Here is a 16,277-nt window from a genome sequence, read left to right on the forward strand (position 1 = left end):
CTCCAGAGCGACCCTGGGGAGGAGCAGTCTCATCAGAGCACAGAGCTTCTTCTAGGGAGTGGGGAGGGGCAGCATAGGGACAGTGGGCAGGGCCTGGGGGCTCCGTGGCAGAGTGGGACTCCTGCGAGTGGACTTCGGAGACCGCCCCGAGATAGGGGAGAGGCCACAGCTATTCCCAGCAGCCAGCCTGCGTGGTCTCAGTGTCCACCAGTCTTGACCGGGGTGTCCGCCAGGAGGCTGGGACATGGGCTGAAACCGGCCACCCCCACTTCTCCGGAGGGGACCTCCTTTGCACAAAGGCTGGGTGTGGCCAGTCCCCAGCCCCTCCCTTCTTTCCTCCCTGTCCCCACTCACTGAGAGATCAGCAGACCAAGAGGGCTCGGAGACTGGTTTGCTGTTCCCCAGCTCCCCTCCCCTCTGCAGGAGGCTGATTCAGACTCTACCCAGAAAGCTCCCCTCCCTTTCCAGTGGAGCCCGGGTTTGGAGGAGTGGGAGGACAGAGTGGAGTCCGGCCGGTTGGCTGGGGAAATCTCGCAGGGCTGCTGGTTTGGGAGGAAGGATTCTGAACTTGGCTTTCCACAGGTGTGGGCTTCCAGCAGCGAGCGGAACCCGCACACAGCCAGCCACATGTGTGAGAGCCCAGGGAAGGGGCTGTGGGGGGCCTGGGAGGAGGGGCCTGTGCAGAGCCCCCCCTCTCCCCCGAGCACACTCAGCTGCTTGGCAGCTGGGCGCTGTCCACCGCTGGGCAGCACCGTGGCCCCTGGGTCGCATTTCCCACACGCCTTCCTGTAGTGTGCGCTTCCTGGGCCCCGGGGCTGGGCACCAGGCACAGCTCTAGGCACGGGAAATAGAGCAATGAGGAGATCAGATGGCCTCCTGCCTTGTGGCAGCAATTATAACAGGCGATGTCTGATTGTGATAAGTATGATGGAGTTTCAGCAAACAGCTGGGGACACAGAGAATGAGGATGTTCATGAGAGAGAGAGAGGGGGAGAGGGAGAGGGAGAGGGAGAGGGAGAGGGAGAGGGAGGATTGGAGGTGGGCAGGACTCAGGGTTTTGCCTGAAGCTGTAGGCAGGACTGCATTTCCCATTGTAGGAACAGGGGGATCTCACCAGGAAGGCTTGCAGGGAGCGCTTAATTGATGGACTTGCTGGAGATGCAGAATCAGACCCAGGAACCTGGGAACAGGAGGCTGGGGGTGAAACCAAAGAGAGCCCCTGAGGGGCGGGGACTGTGCAAGAGAGGGCGGGGCCCTGGGTTCCCTGGTGGCTGGTGCTGTCCTGCCTCAGGGCCCAGGGCCCAAGGTGCAGGTGGCTCCATGCAAACCCCCAGAAGGGTGGGCTTCCCCTGCTTCCCCCTCATCACTGGTGTCCCCTTGGGCTCCACATAGGCTCCTCCCAAGAGATTGTGTGGGGACCACGCTGGTGGGGGTGGGACCCGCAGGCCCTGGGGGCAGCTAGGGTTCCAAGCTGGCTCTGGGCAGCTCTCCGTCCCATGCCCCAGCCTCAGGATGAACTGCCTGCTGCTGGAGACACAGCCAGCACAGGCGTCCAGGCCTCAGAGGAGCACGTGGGGAGGAGAGAGCTGCACTCTGGGTTCCTCCCGAGACAGCGAGCACAGGCCTGCCCAAGGCACGGCCACCCTCAGCACCTCCAAGCCCTATCCAGCCCCAGACACTCCAGTGCAGCTGCCCGCAGCCGGGTGTCCCACACCCCAGCCTCTTCCCTGGGCCAGCGTATCCAGGCAGCCCCTGTGGTGCCTTCCTCAGGAAGGCGTGGGGTCCACCCTCCTCAGCAGGTGCTGCGTGAGACTCCTCCGGGAAGAGCCAGAGGTGGATGAACCATCCTGAGCTGATGGTGGCCCGCGATCCTGAGCCCTGCTCTCCTCCTGCATGGCTGTGGCCTCGGGGGGCTCCACCTAAGGGAGGTAAGAGCCAGGCGCTGACTTGGGTGCTCCCAGGGAGCTTTTTGTGTAGCGGCTCCTTTGATGCGGGCAGAAAAGGAAACAGGCTCAGCAGGCGAGTGGAGCCCACACTTGCAGGTGGGAAGGAGCGCCTCCCCGAGGTCTGACCCAGTGGTGCACCTTCTTCCAGGTCTCTGGACATGCAGTAACCGGGAAAGCCCCCAGGGGGCGCTGAGCAAGCTGAGGATGTGGAACCAACGACCCGGCGTAGGAGCGAGCCCTGGTCACTGCAGAGGTGAGGGGCATGCAGGGGGCTGTGCGGGCTCCATCAGCACCCTGGCAATGGTAACCATGAGGCGGTGACATCCCGGGGACGGGGCGATGACAGCTGGGACCCCTGCTGCTGCCTGCTTCCAGCTCTCATCTGTCCCCTCCCGTCTTCCTCCCTCTCTCCTCCTCTTCTCTCCCCAGGTCCTGGCTCTGCCTCCCTGACTGGACCCCCAGCTGCCAGCCCAGCCGGAGCCACGAGGGGCGGAGCCTCCCCAGCCCCCGCCCAGCGGGGGATGCCGCCTCCTTCGGATCTTTTTGCGGTCTGGGCTTGCTGTTCCTCTCAGCAGTAGTCAGGAAGCCCTTACCCCAAAAAGTATTTGCGGGAGGCCTCATCTGCAGGGGAGACCCCAGAGGGCGCCAGGCAGTCACACACCAAACCCGGGAGCTGCGAGTGGAGCCGGGACCTCCTGCTGAGTGGGTTCAAGTCAGCACGGAGGCTCTCTGCGCCCCCATTTTATGCACACTTTATTTTTGTAAGATTTATTTTATTTATCTGAAAAAAGCAGAGTGACAGAGCGAGAAGGAGATACCAAAAAGCGATCTTCCATCCACTGCTTCACTCCCCCAAATGGCCACAATCCTGGCCACAAACCAGGAGCCAGGAGCTTCTTCCAGGTCTCCCATGCGGGTGCAGGGACCCAAACACTTGGGCCATGTTCCTCTGCTTTCCCAGGACACAGCAGAGAGCTGGATCGGAAGTGGAGCAGCCAGGACTCGAACCAGCGCCCATATGGGATGCAGGCATTGTAGGCAGCGGCTTAATCCTCTGCCGCACCACAACACCAGACCCCATTATGCATCTTTATTTGTGGGCATTGCCTAGTGGGAGACCCTTCAAGGCAAGCAGAAACCAGAGTTGCTCAGTTATAGGCCAGGAAGACTGCTTGGTGGACATCCGCAGCGTGGCCCTCCCCAAATCCAGGCTGCACCTGGAGATGACGTCCCTCTCAGCTGCTCCTGGGGGCCCGCCCATCCCACATCACCGGCACTCCTGGCAGGACTATCACTCAAGATGCCCCGCCCCCCACTCACCCGCGGCTGGACACAAGACGAAGCTCGGGCTGTGCAGAGGAGTACACGTTAGGGAACGGACTGAGGGGTGCTGGCTGATGTGGGATGAGAAGCTGTCACGTGAGCTGTGACACATGTGTCATGAAATCTGCCCTTCCCTGGGCCTTTGACTGTCCCTTCATCCTGTGAGCCACCCAAAACCCTCCAAATAAAAGCCTTGCTTGCTGAAGTTAAGTGGAGTCGGCACTGTTGCTTTCCTCTGGAGAGGGGAGGTGGGATTGCGCCCCCAGGAGGGGAGGAGAGACGGGCGGCCTGGAGGACCTGTCTGAGTGTCCCCCGGGGTGTTGGCCCCAGGGGACAGGGCTCCTGCATTTGCATTGGGTTACAGCCCCCAAAGAAGCTTCCCCCCTCCAGGTAAGAACCACGTGGGGATAAAGGGCAGAGGAGGGTCCCATCCCCCCTACTGAGGCTGGGTGGCCGGCAGGTGGCTGCCACGCCTGTGGTGAGGCCATGCAGGCATCCCTCTCATCTCCACCACCAAGAGTACCTGAACCTCTTCATGCTCCCTGGCTACGAAAAGGCCTGGCTCCAGTGCCCCTCCCAGCTGGAAGCCTTGCACTTGGCCCTGGGTGGCTTCTTGCACCAAGGTGGCCCCAGGTGAGGCACACGGTGTCCGGCCTCCCCCACCCAAGGTCTCTACCCGTCACAGAGCCACAGCTCTCAGGAAGCAAGGCATCTGGGCGCTTCCTTCCCGCGACAGCTGCTGGATGCAATTCTGAAGTAGCGGGTGAGCCGGCTCATACCGAGTTCAAAGGTGCTGCAGGATCCTGGGCTTCAGCAGGAGGTTTGGGTGTATGGGTCCTGGAGCAATCACGGCAGGTGTGTGAGGCAAGCTATGGCCCCAGCTGGAGACAGCCAGACATCCGCGGAGAAGGCAGGACTGGGACTGGCAGCACTGCGGAGCTAAGGCCTGTGGCCACCAGAGCTCCTGCTCTGATGCTCCCCTGACCACCCAATCCCACCCAGCTGCGAAGTCGGGCTGCTTCGCGACATGTCACCAGCACGCAGGTGAGGAACCTGTAGGCAGCTCAAGGGCGGCACCATGTGGTCATAATGGGGAAGTGCACTGACACAGCCTACAAAGCGCTGCATTGCGCAGCAGGCTTGGGGACTCTGTTGGCTGTTTCTGTTGCTCTCCTAGGGCTGGGTCAGCTTTCAAGGCCAGTTTCTAGTCCTCCTCCCAAACATAGCTGCACATAACCCTTCACATAACCTGTCGGGTTGCAACTCAAAGCCCTGCAGCCTGGGGGACCTGCTGCCCCCAGAGGGGCTTCAGTATCACTCAGAACTGAATTCCAATCCCAGGGCTTCCCTGTAGCGGCTGTGTGAGCTCAGGAAAGTCCTTAACACTCCCCGCTGTGCTTCAGTGTTCCCCTCTGCACACTGGGGGTAATGACGCCCTCCTAAAAGCGCCTTGGGTCCTAGTCAATGAAATAGCATCGCAAGAATGAACAGGAAAGAAGCCCCCAGTGCCGAGCCAGCCCTCGGCTGCTTGTATGAGCCTGTGTCTTCCTGTGTGCTGGGTGCATGCACACGTGCGTGTGTGTTATTGACATTTAGCAATGAGTTGTCTGATTGAAATCAGCAGCAGCTGCTTGGCCCCCGACCTAGCCCCCTAGACACGGTGCCCTGGGGACTGTGCCCTGTAGGGAAGGCAGCCTGCCTGCTCCCAAGTGAGCAAGGAGCTGGCCCCAAGATACTTGAAGACGGAGGAGGGGGCTGTCTCACCAGCTCTCCCCAGGGCCCTGGGAGCAAGGCGGGAGAGCAGGAGGAGCTGTTCTCGCCTCTGGGGCATCACCTGAAGCAGGTGGGGCCGTGGAGAGGGCATGGAAGGGGCTTCAGGGCCTGCCAGCCGGTGGTGGGCAACCTGAGATGGACTGCCAGGCTCTGGGAGGCAGCAGGCAGAGGAATTACCGGCAATGAAATCCGCCTGATTTCCCCCAAGTACCATTTGAATGGAAATGTCAAATGCACCCAGAGTTATTGCACCCTGTAATCCTAATGACATATAATCCTGTAGTCCACTGTGATAACATCACGAGTGTGTCTGGGGAAGCAGCGGTGTGTTAATCCTGCCCGTCTCCCGGGATGATTTTTCTCATCAAAGCAGAGCCCACCCGTGGCATCCTTTGTTCTCCCCAAAGGTGCCGTCCTCTGGACTGGGCCTGGGGAAATGACAGAAGAAAGTCGAGAGCTCGCAGAAGGCCGGCAGGGCCAGGGCAGGGCGCTGGAGAGCACTTGCAGGACTGGGGCAGACCCTTCGTCCCCTGGAAGTTGCTGACCCAAATCAGCATCTTTGTTCCGGGGTCTCTCTCTCTCCCTCACTCTCTCTCTCCCCTCCTCTTCCTCTGGCTTCATATTTGAAAGGCAGAGTTGCTTGCCTTTGACTCCCCACATGTCCCCCGAGAGCAAGGACCAGGCTGAAGCCAGGAGTCCAGAACCCCACCCAGGTCTCCCACATGGGTGTCAGGGACCCAAGTACTTGAGTTTCCACCTGCTGCCTCCCAGGGTGCACAGCCCTAGCAGGAAGCTGGGTCAGCAGCAGAGGGGCAGGGATGCGAACCAGGCACTTTGATGGAGGATGAGGGCTTCCCAAACAGCCTCTTAGCCACTGCCCCAGTGCCCACCTCCTGGTCTCCCTTTTCTCCTACTCCCCTCTATCCGCTCCTCCTCCCACCCCTCTTCCCCCCACCCCACCCATGTGCCCTGTTCTGCCAGGCACAGTCCCAGGAAAGAGGGCTCTTTCTTTGGCAAGCCCCAGCTGGTGGGGAGCGGGGAGAAGCAGAGGGCAGTGTCCTGTTGGGCTGTGCTCCCCAGAGACAGGTGCAGCGTGGGAGGGGTCGGGGCATTCAGGAGAAAGGACAAACACCCAAGATGGAGGCTCCTTATCCCCTGGGCCAGCTCTGCTGGAAATGGGTGATGCCAAGGGGAGATGCTGGGTGGCCAAGGGGTGTACTTTTGCAAGGAAACTTGGGGAAAGACAGAGAAAGAGGGGGGAAGGTAGACCAGATCCTGGGGCTCCCCGCGGGCCCGAGGGGCAGCGAAGCCTCTGGCAGGAGGTGGCCCTGGACAGAGGCGAGGCCTCTGGCCCCTGCCCAAGGGTTTGGACACAAGCCTGTTTTCAGTGTCCTCATGCCCCCACTTGTTTGGATGGGGAGGTGGCTGAGATGTTTCTCTGAGTCATGGGATCAGAAGGGCACGTCCCGGATCGCCTGCTGGAAGAACACCCCTCTGGATACAGCAAAGAAAAACAGACATTTCACTGGGGACCCAAGGAAGGGAAATGCTAAGGAGTTTCTTTCAAGGAAGGGATGAGCTTGAAAAAAAAAAAAACAAAAAAAAAACCAACAACCAGCACCACATCCATTGCTACTATGGAAACGTGTGCACAATGCCGCTGGAATCTTGGTTTCTTTTTTCAACTTTGAAATAGTTCAAACACACAGAGAAAACGCAAGGGGAATGGTGCCACCACTAGAGATGGCACATGCAAGCATTCTGCCACATGTATGTAGGAGTATGGCTAAAGACAGACACGTGGAAGCCCTTGTGTGACCCTCTCCTCCTCCCAAGGGGGCAGCCACCCTGGGCCACCCCGGGCCACCCACCTACTCGTGTCACTCATACGCTACGAGCTTGGTCTGCTTCTTAATTTATGTGAGTGGTGTCCCTTGGAAACCGGCATTCTGGAACTTTCTACACATAACATTGTGCTTCCAAGACCCTTCTGTGTGGACAGGTGGAGAACTCATCCATTCCCTCTACCTGCTGAGGCACGTTCAGCTGGGCCAAGGGAGCACAATTCACCCTGTCCCCTGCTTGCTGGTGAACACTGAAGTTTGCTGTGGTTTGAACTCGGAAACTCATGCTGAAATCTCTTCTCCCACCTCCGCTTTCTCTTAGCGTTGTACATTCATCAGCCATAGATTCTTCTAGGGTTTTCCAGAATCTGAATCGGAGGCCAAGAAGGGACATTGGTATGTGTGTGCTGGTGTGGTGTGTGTGTGTGTGTGTGTGCGTGCATGTGTGTCTGTGTAGGTATGTGTATGCATGTGTGTCTGTGTATATATGTATTACGTGTGTGCATACATGTATATATGTGTATGTATGTGTGCATTGTGCATTGTGCATGCATGTGTGTATGGATGTATATGTATACACATGTGTGTGTAGCTCTGTGCCAAGGCCCACAGGGAAGAAGGGCTGAGGAGGGCAGGACTTCCCACCGTGTCTTTCCACCAATGCAGCCAATCCAGGAGGAGGAGGAGGAAGAGCCGGGGGACCCAGCATCGGCCCGCAGGCTGCAGGCCTCTCTTCCACTCCCGCTTCTTGTGAGACTACAGAGACCTCGTCCAAGGCATCTCCCTACTGTTGCGTCTTTCCTGCTTACCTACCCTGGCCAGATTCCAAACACTGCTCTGAACTGTGCAGACCCGCGAGGGGGTGGAGGCTGGGTGCAGGGGAGAGGCAGCCCCATGTGTTCATCTGGGGTAAAGGGCTCTCTGTCCACACCCAGCACCACTCCTGCATCCGGGCCTGTGGGGCTGGCAGAGCTGCCACAGCCCTAGCCTGGGCACTGACAGAGGAGAGCCGGCGTCTCCCGCTAAGGACCCCAGCCCTGAGCCCAGGGCCACGTGACACGGTGCCTGGAGCAACAAGCCTCTGAAGCGGACTAGAAAAAGGGAGGGAGATGAAAGGGCCCACCACTCAACCGACAAAAGAGAGCCAGGAACCTGAGTTGAATGAGAAAAAAGGGAAATTCACAAACAAGCGGGAGCAAAGGGAGCCGGGGGCTTCCACGGGACTTCTTTTTCCTTGACACCTGAAGTGGCGCCTGCCAAAGTAATCTGGAGCGGGCGCGTTTGTCCTCTACTCAAAGGACAAACGAAGCCCGAAAACTTGCACTTCCTTCTTCCACTTTTGGTAGTGGTGGCTTCCTTCTGCCTGGAGCGCAGGAGGCTGAGCCATGTGCCCAGGGCTCCCAGCAGGGGCCGCCCCACCCCGCCCCACCCGCCACCAGCCAATGGGGACTCGCGACAGTGACGTCACTGCATCCCGTCGCCCAGCCCCGATGGGAGGATGGGACCAGAGTCGGGAAAGAGTTGGGGAGTGAGGGATGCCACCGCTGGTGGCGGAGGGCACATGAGTCAGCAGCGAGTTTAAGCAATGAACAATTGCGCCACGGGTGTTTCTCAAATTCCTGTCTACTTTTAGAACAGCGCGCAGTGCCATTCAGCGGGCATCCGACGCTGAAATCGCTTCAGAAAATGTGAAAAATGCAGTGGGTGAAGACGTGTCCGCGTTGCCCTCTTCCCCGAGACAATAGTCAGCAGCCGTACGGCGTGGACGCTGGCTGTTCCTCAAGTTCCTCGTCCGTGACACCACGGGAAGGTATGGGAACTATTTCTAGAGATTCCACCCGGTCTAACCTGGTGCACCGTGAACGCTAGCATGCTGTGCTCACAGGTTTGATCCTTTGGCTGTGTCCACACAATGCCCGGACCCCTGGCCAGTTCAGTTCGTGTGGACGCAATGTTCTCTCCAATCGATTCTTGGGCATGGTGCAAATCAAACAACCGGTTAATTGGCACGGTGCGTCATTTCACAACTGGCTGCTCTGGAGGCATCACGACCAGCGATCCTGCCCCGTGGAGTCCTGACATGCCGCGTGCCTGGAGCAGCTACGAGGTGTGTCATAGGCAATCAGCTACTAATAATAAATGGTTGAGATGTTCCAATGGTTGATGACTTCTTGAAAAGCAATTAGGACTGGCCCCATGTCTCTCTAAGGTGATGCCCCTGCCATTCCTTTGCACCGATATGCCTCCTTGTATGGAAGACGAAGAAGCAGAATTGCAGCTGCCAGACACGGGGGCTGCCTGTAGCCCTGAGCCTATCAGATGCCCACGGGAGGGAGTCGTGTGTCATGTGTGTGAGGGCGGGCCATCACCTGCAGCCCCCGTGGGATGACGGATGGAGACCGTCCCCGGAACACACTGACCCCGGCGTGGACTACTGGCAGCATCCCACCATCCAGTTGCAAACCAGTGAAGAGAGCAAGCCTGCAGCTGGAGATACCAGGAGGGACCTGTTGATTCCACTGTGATCTGTTGGAGGCTGAGGAAGGGGACGGGCGTAGAGTAAATCAGCTGAATGTTTGGGGACCCAGCCCCGTGGCACGCCCTCCTGGTGGGTCCCAGTGGTGCTCACCGGCTCCTTTCCATTCTCAGTGTACCTCCTCCCTCCTGTGGAGTGCAAGGGCCACGTAGCATCCTGGCCAGTTGTGGGTGGAACCATGCGTGTCCATCCAACACCAGGGCATGTCACTACTCATTGTAGAACCTCCAGGGCTCCGTTGCCCTCTGGGGTGGGGCCTGGTGAGGCTGCTGGCCCTGCCCTCACCAGCGTGATCATGGGACACTAGGCCATGGAGACCCCCCCGCTGCCACACAACGCATGTCAATCATGCACCACCCATGAGGTTGAGGGCAAACTTCCTGTTAGGAGCCACTGAGGGTGGGGGTCACTTGTAACTCAGCCCAATCTAACTGATGCAATGTTTTACATAACACAGTAGAAAAATGCGAGGTCCAGCATTTAAAAAGACCTTGGCTGGAATCTGGGCACTTGCTGTCTGTGGGCAGATCTGTTAACTTCTGAGTCTTGTTATCAGCCAGAAAACGGTGATCAGATTCCTGCCTCTTAATGTCCTTATTATGTTTGGCACAGAGTAGGTGCTCAGCTATAGTTTTTTTAAGTTCGTGCAGCCCTCAGAATAGCCCCGTAAGTAACAAGAGAGCATGGAGGTATCAGGGCAAGGCTAGCTCATTACAGATGGCCCCAAGGTCATCGCACATTCTGGAGAGCACTGGCCAGGGACCCCATGGGTACGTGGACGTGAGAAGTCATCTGTGCCCACCTTCCTTTGCCTCAGAGAAACCCAAGAGGGGAGAGAGGGTCCCGAAGATACCACTCCCATTTAGCCTTTCTGTTGCGGGAAAAGGCGGGCTTCCCTCGCGGGAGTGCTTGTAGATACCCTGGAAGGTAAGACACGAATCAGGCAGTGGAGTCGGGCAGGACCTGCCAGTCTGCCTGCAGCCTGGTAGCTGACCAAGCGAAGCACCAGCTGGGGTCTTGCCCAAAGGCCCGAAGAGCTGGACTCTTCTCTTAAATCAGCTTATTAGTATTTTCACGACCACTTTGGCTGGCTCACCCAGGGCTCGGGAGTAACCCAAGGAACAGACAACAGAGGAAGGGAGAGAAGAGAACATCTAGGAGGCAAGGGAGGTAAAGGGCCCGTTCCCCCACGCTGTCCCCCGACCCCTGCCCAGAGCAGTCAGGGAAGGAGCTGGGGGAACCGCTCTGCGTGTCCCTGCTCCACCGTGCCAGTCCCTGTAGGTGCCATCGAACTCCAGGTCCAAAGCCTGCTGCATATCCCACTTGTATTTGGAGGGAGTGTGTTGCCTCCAAGCCCAGTTTCCTCCAAGGTCAGCTTCCAGACCACTGTTTCACTCTGAACTCCAGTAGCCTGGCCGTGGACTTGGACTTTGGAATGTTCCAGAGCCTACCTCTTGGAACCATCTCAATTCTGCCTCTGCACTGAGAACTCCCTGGATGTGTCCACACACAGAGGGCAGGCGGTCACTCAGGGCCCAAGGGGAACTTGTCCATCACCTTGACCACCTGTTGTCAGCAGCAGGGCAGGAGGAAGCATTTGTGGAGGCCCCCACAGCCTTTGTCGAATAAAACAGAGAGCAATGTCCAGGTCTGGACAAGGTAGCCCAGGCTTGGGCAGCTTGTACACCTGCCACCAGTCTCACCCTGGCCTGGCCTTGATGAACTAGTGGCTTTTCCCATGCAGCGCCACAAATTCCCACGGCCAGTTGGAAGCCCCTGATCTGTCATGAGCAGTTTGTCTGCGTTAGGAAGGTTTACCAGATGTACTAGCTGTTCACGAAGGGGACGGAAATCAGATTGTGTGACTGAGTCCAGGAGGCCCCAGTCAACCTGATTCTGATAAAGACCCAAACTAAAAGCCACCAAATGGCCCCGGTGACCACGGGAGAGGTGAGTGGTGGTGGTGTGCCGGAGCAGACTCACGTGAAAGGACTCTGTGAGAAAGGCGGAAACCGCACGGGCTCCCTTTTATGTGGGAGCTAAAATTAAAAAGGTTGGAAAAGGCCGGCACTGTGGCTCACTAGGCTAATCCTCTGCCTGCAGCGCCAGTACTCTGGGTTCTAGTCCCAGTTGGGGTGCCAGTTCTGTCCCAGTTGCTCCTCTTCCAGTCCAGCTCTCTGCTGTGGCCCGGGAGGGCAGTGGAGGATGGCCCAAGTCCTTGGGCCCTGCACCAGCATGGGAGACCAGGAGAAGCACCTGGCTCCTGGCTTCGGATTGGCGCAGTGTGCCAATCGGAGCGGCCATTTGGAGGGTGAACCAACGGAAGGAAGACCTTTCTCTCTGTCTCTCTCTCTCACGGTCTAACTCTGCCTGTCAAAAAAAAAAAAAAAAAAAAAAAAAAGGTAGGGAAAAAATTTAAAAAAATTAAAAAAGAGTCCTCTGTGAATCAGGACTGCTGCAAATACAGTTTTGTCAGACTTTGTTGTATACCTTTGTCAAGCTAATGGTTTAATGCTTTAATGGCCTGTAACTACTTTGAAATTTACTGCATATGGGTGCAATGGTCCTCTTTCCATTTGATTATTGTTTATAGCGCTTTCCTTTATTCCCACTAGAGTCTTTTGCTTTTTACTTGTTGAACTTTTTTTTTAAGATCTTATTTATTGGGGCCAGTGCTGTGGCATAATGGGCTAAGCCTCTGCCTGTTGCACTGGCGTGCTGGTTCGAGACCTGGCTGCTGTACTTCCAATCCAGCTCTCTGCTATGGCCTGGGAAAGCAGTAGAAGATGGCCCAAGTCCTTGGGCCCCTGCACCTGCATGGGAGACCCGGAAAAAGCTCCAGGCTTCTGGCTTTGGCCTGGCCCAACCCTGGCCATTGCAGCCATTTGGGGAATATACCAGTGAATGGAAGATTCTCTCTCTCTGTATGTGTGTGTGTGTGTGTGTCTCTCTCTCTCTCAGTGACTCTGCCTTTCAAATAAATAAATACACCTCTAAAAACTATTTGTTTTATATATATATACATATATATGTATATATGTGTATATATATGTATATGTGTGTGTATATGTGTGTATATATATATATATATATATATATGAAAGGCAGAGAAACAGAGGGGCAGTGGCGGGGACTCTTCCACTTGCATGTTCATTCTCCAAATACCTACGAGAGCCAAGCCCGGGCCAGGCCAAAGCCAGAAGCCCAGAACAATCTCTCCTTGGATGGTGGGGACCCAAGCACTTGAGCCAGCACCTGCTGCCTCCCAGGGTGTGCACCAGCACAAAGCTGGACTGAGGAGCAGAGGCAAGACTGGAAGCCAGGTGCTCCGGTACGGGAGGAACGTGGGCATTCCGAGCCGTGAGTTAAATCCTTGCACCAAACGCCCACCTGGAAAGCAACTTCTCACTTTGATGGGCGCTTTGATCAGAGAGGGAGCTGAGCTTCAGTCCCTGTGCTGAGATGTTAAATTCAAAAGCTTTCGCCGAAGTGAAAATGACTTGTAACTGCTGGGGTGCAGAGCGCTGGAGGAGACCGTGGCGACGTTCTGTAGAAAGTACTGAATTCTCAGCGGAGCAGTGGTCGGGCGCCCATGTGGTTTCCAGGGAGGTGGTGCCCATCCCCCCACGCTGGCCCCTGGGTGGCCGCTGACTATGCCCACTGCTGTGTCCGCTGCACAGGAGAGACGGAATCTGTTTGGACCGAACTGCATGTCCCTCCAAAGTCCGTCTGTTGGAAGCCCCAGCCGCAGTGTGGCGTTATTTAGAGGAAGAGCCTTGAAGGAAACCATCAGGGCTGAAGACAGTCAGAATCCTAAGGAAATCTGGTCCTTGAAAAAGCCGGGCACACAGAGACACCAGGGCAAGCGGGCGAGAGAAAGGGCAGGGTGAGCTCTCAGGCGGAGGCTTGAGTCTGGGAGGCAGACAGAGGGACCTCAACGGAAGCCACCCCCGGGGGCACCTTGAGCTCAGGTTTCTAGGGTGGGGACAGTGTGGATTTCTGCTGTGTCAGCAGCCCGGTCCGTGACTTTCTGTGGTGGCGGCCACAGCTGCGGTGGAAACCACTACATTGCAGACTGCTAAGGGGGAGAGGAGAGCTCATACTCTCATCTCTACACATTGATCCATTTGGCAGGATGACGGACAGCTTTCCACAGGGCTTCAGACCCTCTGAACCCTGCCCCGGCCTCTCAGCGGGGAAAGCAAAGGGTGGGCCTGGGTCGGCTGACGGTCAGACTGGACGTGGGCAGAACACAGCTCTCTGCCAGCTTCCAGCTGCGTTTGGTGAGCAAAGCCTCATCCCTTCTGTGCCTCCGTGGTGTCATCTGTCAAATGGGGGCAATAATTTCATCCCTTATGGGGTCATGGTGAGGGTAAAACAAGACAGGGGAATGCGTGTGGACCGTGGCGCTCTCCCCGCGGCAGCCACGCCAGAGGCAGGTGCTGCTCCCCCTGGGCTAAGGGGCTGGGGGAGCGGTGCTCCGGACGCCGGGGTTCTGTCCTCTCCACGTGACCCGTGCTGTGAATCCTTCTCCATCCTGATCGTTCCCAAAACAATGAGCTCTCCGAGGAAGACCCTGTGCGTCTTAATACATAAAGTCATGAAGAAAAGGTTTCACAGAGAGCCGGCTGGCTGCAGGCACTCCATGATCAGTAACGATTTTACACCTGCAGCTCCCACTGGCTGTTTTCACACCAGCTCCCAGGACGGCTGTAGCCACGCGCAGGAGGCTTTGTCGGCACACTGCTGATGGGAAAGATGGCGTGGGGTAACTTCAACTTGGTTGAGTCTTACTAAAACAAAAAGAGCTCCCTTCCCACCGGAGGCTTCTTCAAGCCCCCTTCCAAAGACCCAGCAGGTGCACAGCCCAGCCAAGACACTCCGGACTTCCGGCCACACCTGCAGACCGAGGGCTCAGCCCTGCCTGTGGCTTTTCCTAGCTCCGCCCCCTCGCCCTCCAACTCTGTTAGAAGTTCCCGTGAGGCCCAAGCCAGCCCGACTTCGACCAGAGATGTCCAACTTGCAGCCTGCGCTTTTCTGTGCGCGCCGGAAGTTCGCCGTGTTGAGTCTGCTCCACCGCACGTGGGCGGAAGGGCCTTGGGGCCGACCCCCGGGAGCCGCCACCAGCACTGGCAGAGAGCTCCTCCTAGGATCTTGCTGAGCAGGCAAGGCTGCTCCGGTGGGAGTCCCTTGGTGTCTCTGCTGGAACGTACTTCAAAACTCCTGTTCTGCAGTGGCTTGCTTTGTTTCTACAAAAGAGCAGGCTTCGCAGAGCCAGGAGGTTGGTTTATCATCCACCCTTATCAGCAGCCTGGTTGCTAGGGACCTTTCTGTGGATATCAGAGATAACAAAACTCAGCAAAGAGCCCAGGCCCAGAAAGGGAGTCAGAGGGGAGGAAAATCCTCCTGCTGATTCAGAAAAAGGCAGCTTGGGTTGTAAGTATTCTGGAAACGTCGCGTCTTACTATAATCCCCATCTCGTTCTCCCCGCAGACTACCGGGAAGCAGAGGCTGAGACAAAGAAACTCAGAAGGAACCAAAGATCTTCTGACAAGTTGCAAGGATCTGGAAAGGGTCCTAAATTAGTCACTGCAGATGGAGGTTAAAGAGATGCTGTAGACCAGGACTCTGAGGACCTCCGGTGCGTGCCCACCAAGATGAAAAGATCTGCTCAATTCATGTTACCTAAGCGGGAGAGGGAACCAGGATTAAACTAAATACAAAGTAGCAACACCAGCTATGAAGAGTCTGGCTTAGGCTTTGCTGTTCCTAGTCCTGCAGACCTAGCTCCAACCACACCAGCTGCTTTAAATGAATACCTGCTAGTATTTGTCCTTGATTGTTTTAATAAAAATCTCCATTTAAATTTGTTTAAAGAACACTGGTCCCAGTGGACATGAATTCCTTAATTATGAATGCCTTTGGTGAGCCAAGCAATTGAAATCAGCCACTCCCTGGGGGCAGTCCATTGGAGGGGGGGCAGGCAGGAGACTCAGAGGAAATAAACAGCTTATGGGCTACTGGGATGTCGGTGGTAACACTTGATGGATGGTGGTTAACAAACCACATCCTGGAAGGAACACATTTTAATAGCCTGAAAATATAGCCAGCCCATGTCCTAAGGATGAGTGGATAACAGAGAGAGAGAGAGAGAGAGAGAGAGAGAGAGAGAGAGAGAGAGAGAGAACGGGCCTAGACTCAGCGTTCTCAGCATTACCCAGAGAGGAGGGCTGCTGTTGCATTTTGGGTAAAAGTGTCAGGAAGTGGTACCGCTCGCGTCTGTTCAGGCAGAGAGGAGAGGAAGGGCCCCCCCAAAGCGTCACACCCTCAGAGAGCCCCTCGGGTTGTGCAATCCCGGAGGGCGCCCAGGGAGCCCCAGGGTGAGCCTTAGGGATCCGAGCTGTCCTGGGGCAGCTCCTTTGGTTCAAAGACAGTAGGAAGGGAGCCACTGTGCTCCCAGCACAGAGATGACAAGCGGCCCTGCGGCAGAAACTCTGATTTCTCACCAAATAGCCATGCAGCCCTCCCGATCAGGGGTTGTGTTGCTGACTGAGAAAGCGACAGAGGGTGCTTCTGGGCTGAAGCGTGGAGGGGAACACCCAGCACCCCGCTGTCTCTTCTCCTGCCTCAGGGGCTGTGATGGCTGTGACGTCAGGGCAGGACGCCGAGGGGAGGGGAGCGCCTCCTCCCAGCAGCGCCGGCAGCCCCACAGGTGCATGGCCTGTGTTCTCGTGGCTCATTTTCTCTGGATGCTGGACTTGTCAGCTTCCACAACTGTGTGCACTGGTTCCATACCACAGCTCCGCTTAATGCACCCACACCCAGCCATCCTCCCTGACTACACACACACACACA

The 16,277-nt window shown here is 56.8% G+C and overlaps 2 long non-coding RNA genes and 1 other non-coding gene across 3 annotated transcripts in view; all 3 read left to right on the forward strand.

Annotated features, from left to right (window-relative positions):
• LOC103348662 (uncharacterized) overlaps nucleotides 1–3,789 on the forward strand; it is a 39,779-nt gene extending 35,990 nt beyond the window's left edge. Inside the window, exons 2-3 of the long non-coding RNA XR_007920744.2 lie at nucleotides 2,095–2,199; nucleotides 2,376–3,789. This is a non-coding gene — a long non-coding RNA (uncharacterized lncRNA). The remainder of the gene's footprint in view (nucleotides 1–2,094; nucleotides 2,200–2,375) is intronic.
• MIR129-1 (microRNA mir-129-1) lies at nucleotides 2,486–2,551 on the forward strand. Its single transcript, NR_162519.1, has one exon. It is a non-coding gene; the product is annotated as a microRNA mir-129-1 (primary transcript).
• A 4,738-nt stretch (nucleotides 3,790–8,527) lies between the features above and the next one.
• LOC138849115 (uncharacterized) lies at nucleotides 8,528–15,298 on the forward strand. Its single transcript, XR_011387534.1, has 2 exons — nucleotides 8,528–8,696; nucleotides 14,916–15,298. It is a non-coding gene; the product is annotated as an uncharacterized lncRNA (long non-coding RNA).
• Nucleotides 15,299–16,277: the final 979 nt, after the last annotated feature.

This window comes from Oryctolagus cuniculus, chromosome 3 (assembly GCF_964237555.1).
Source record: "Oryctolagus cuniculus chromosome 3, mOryCun1.1, whole genome shotgun sequence".
Lineage (NCBI taxonomy): Eukaryota > Metazoa > Chordata > Mammalia > Lagomorpha > Leporidae > Oryctolagus > Oryctolagus cuniculus.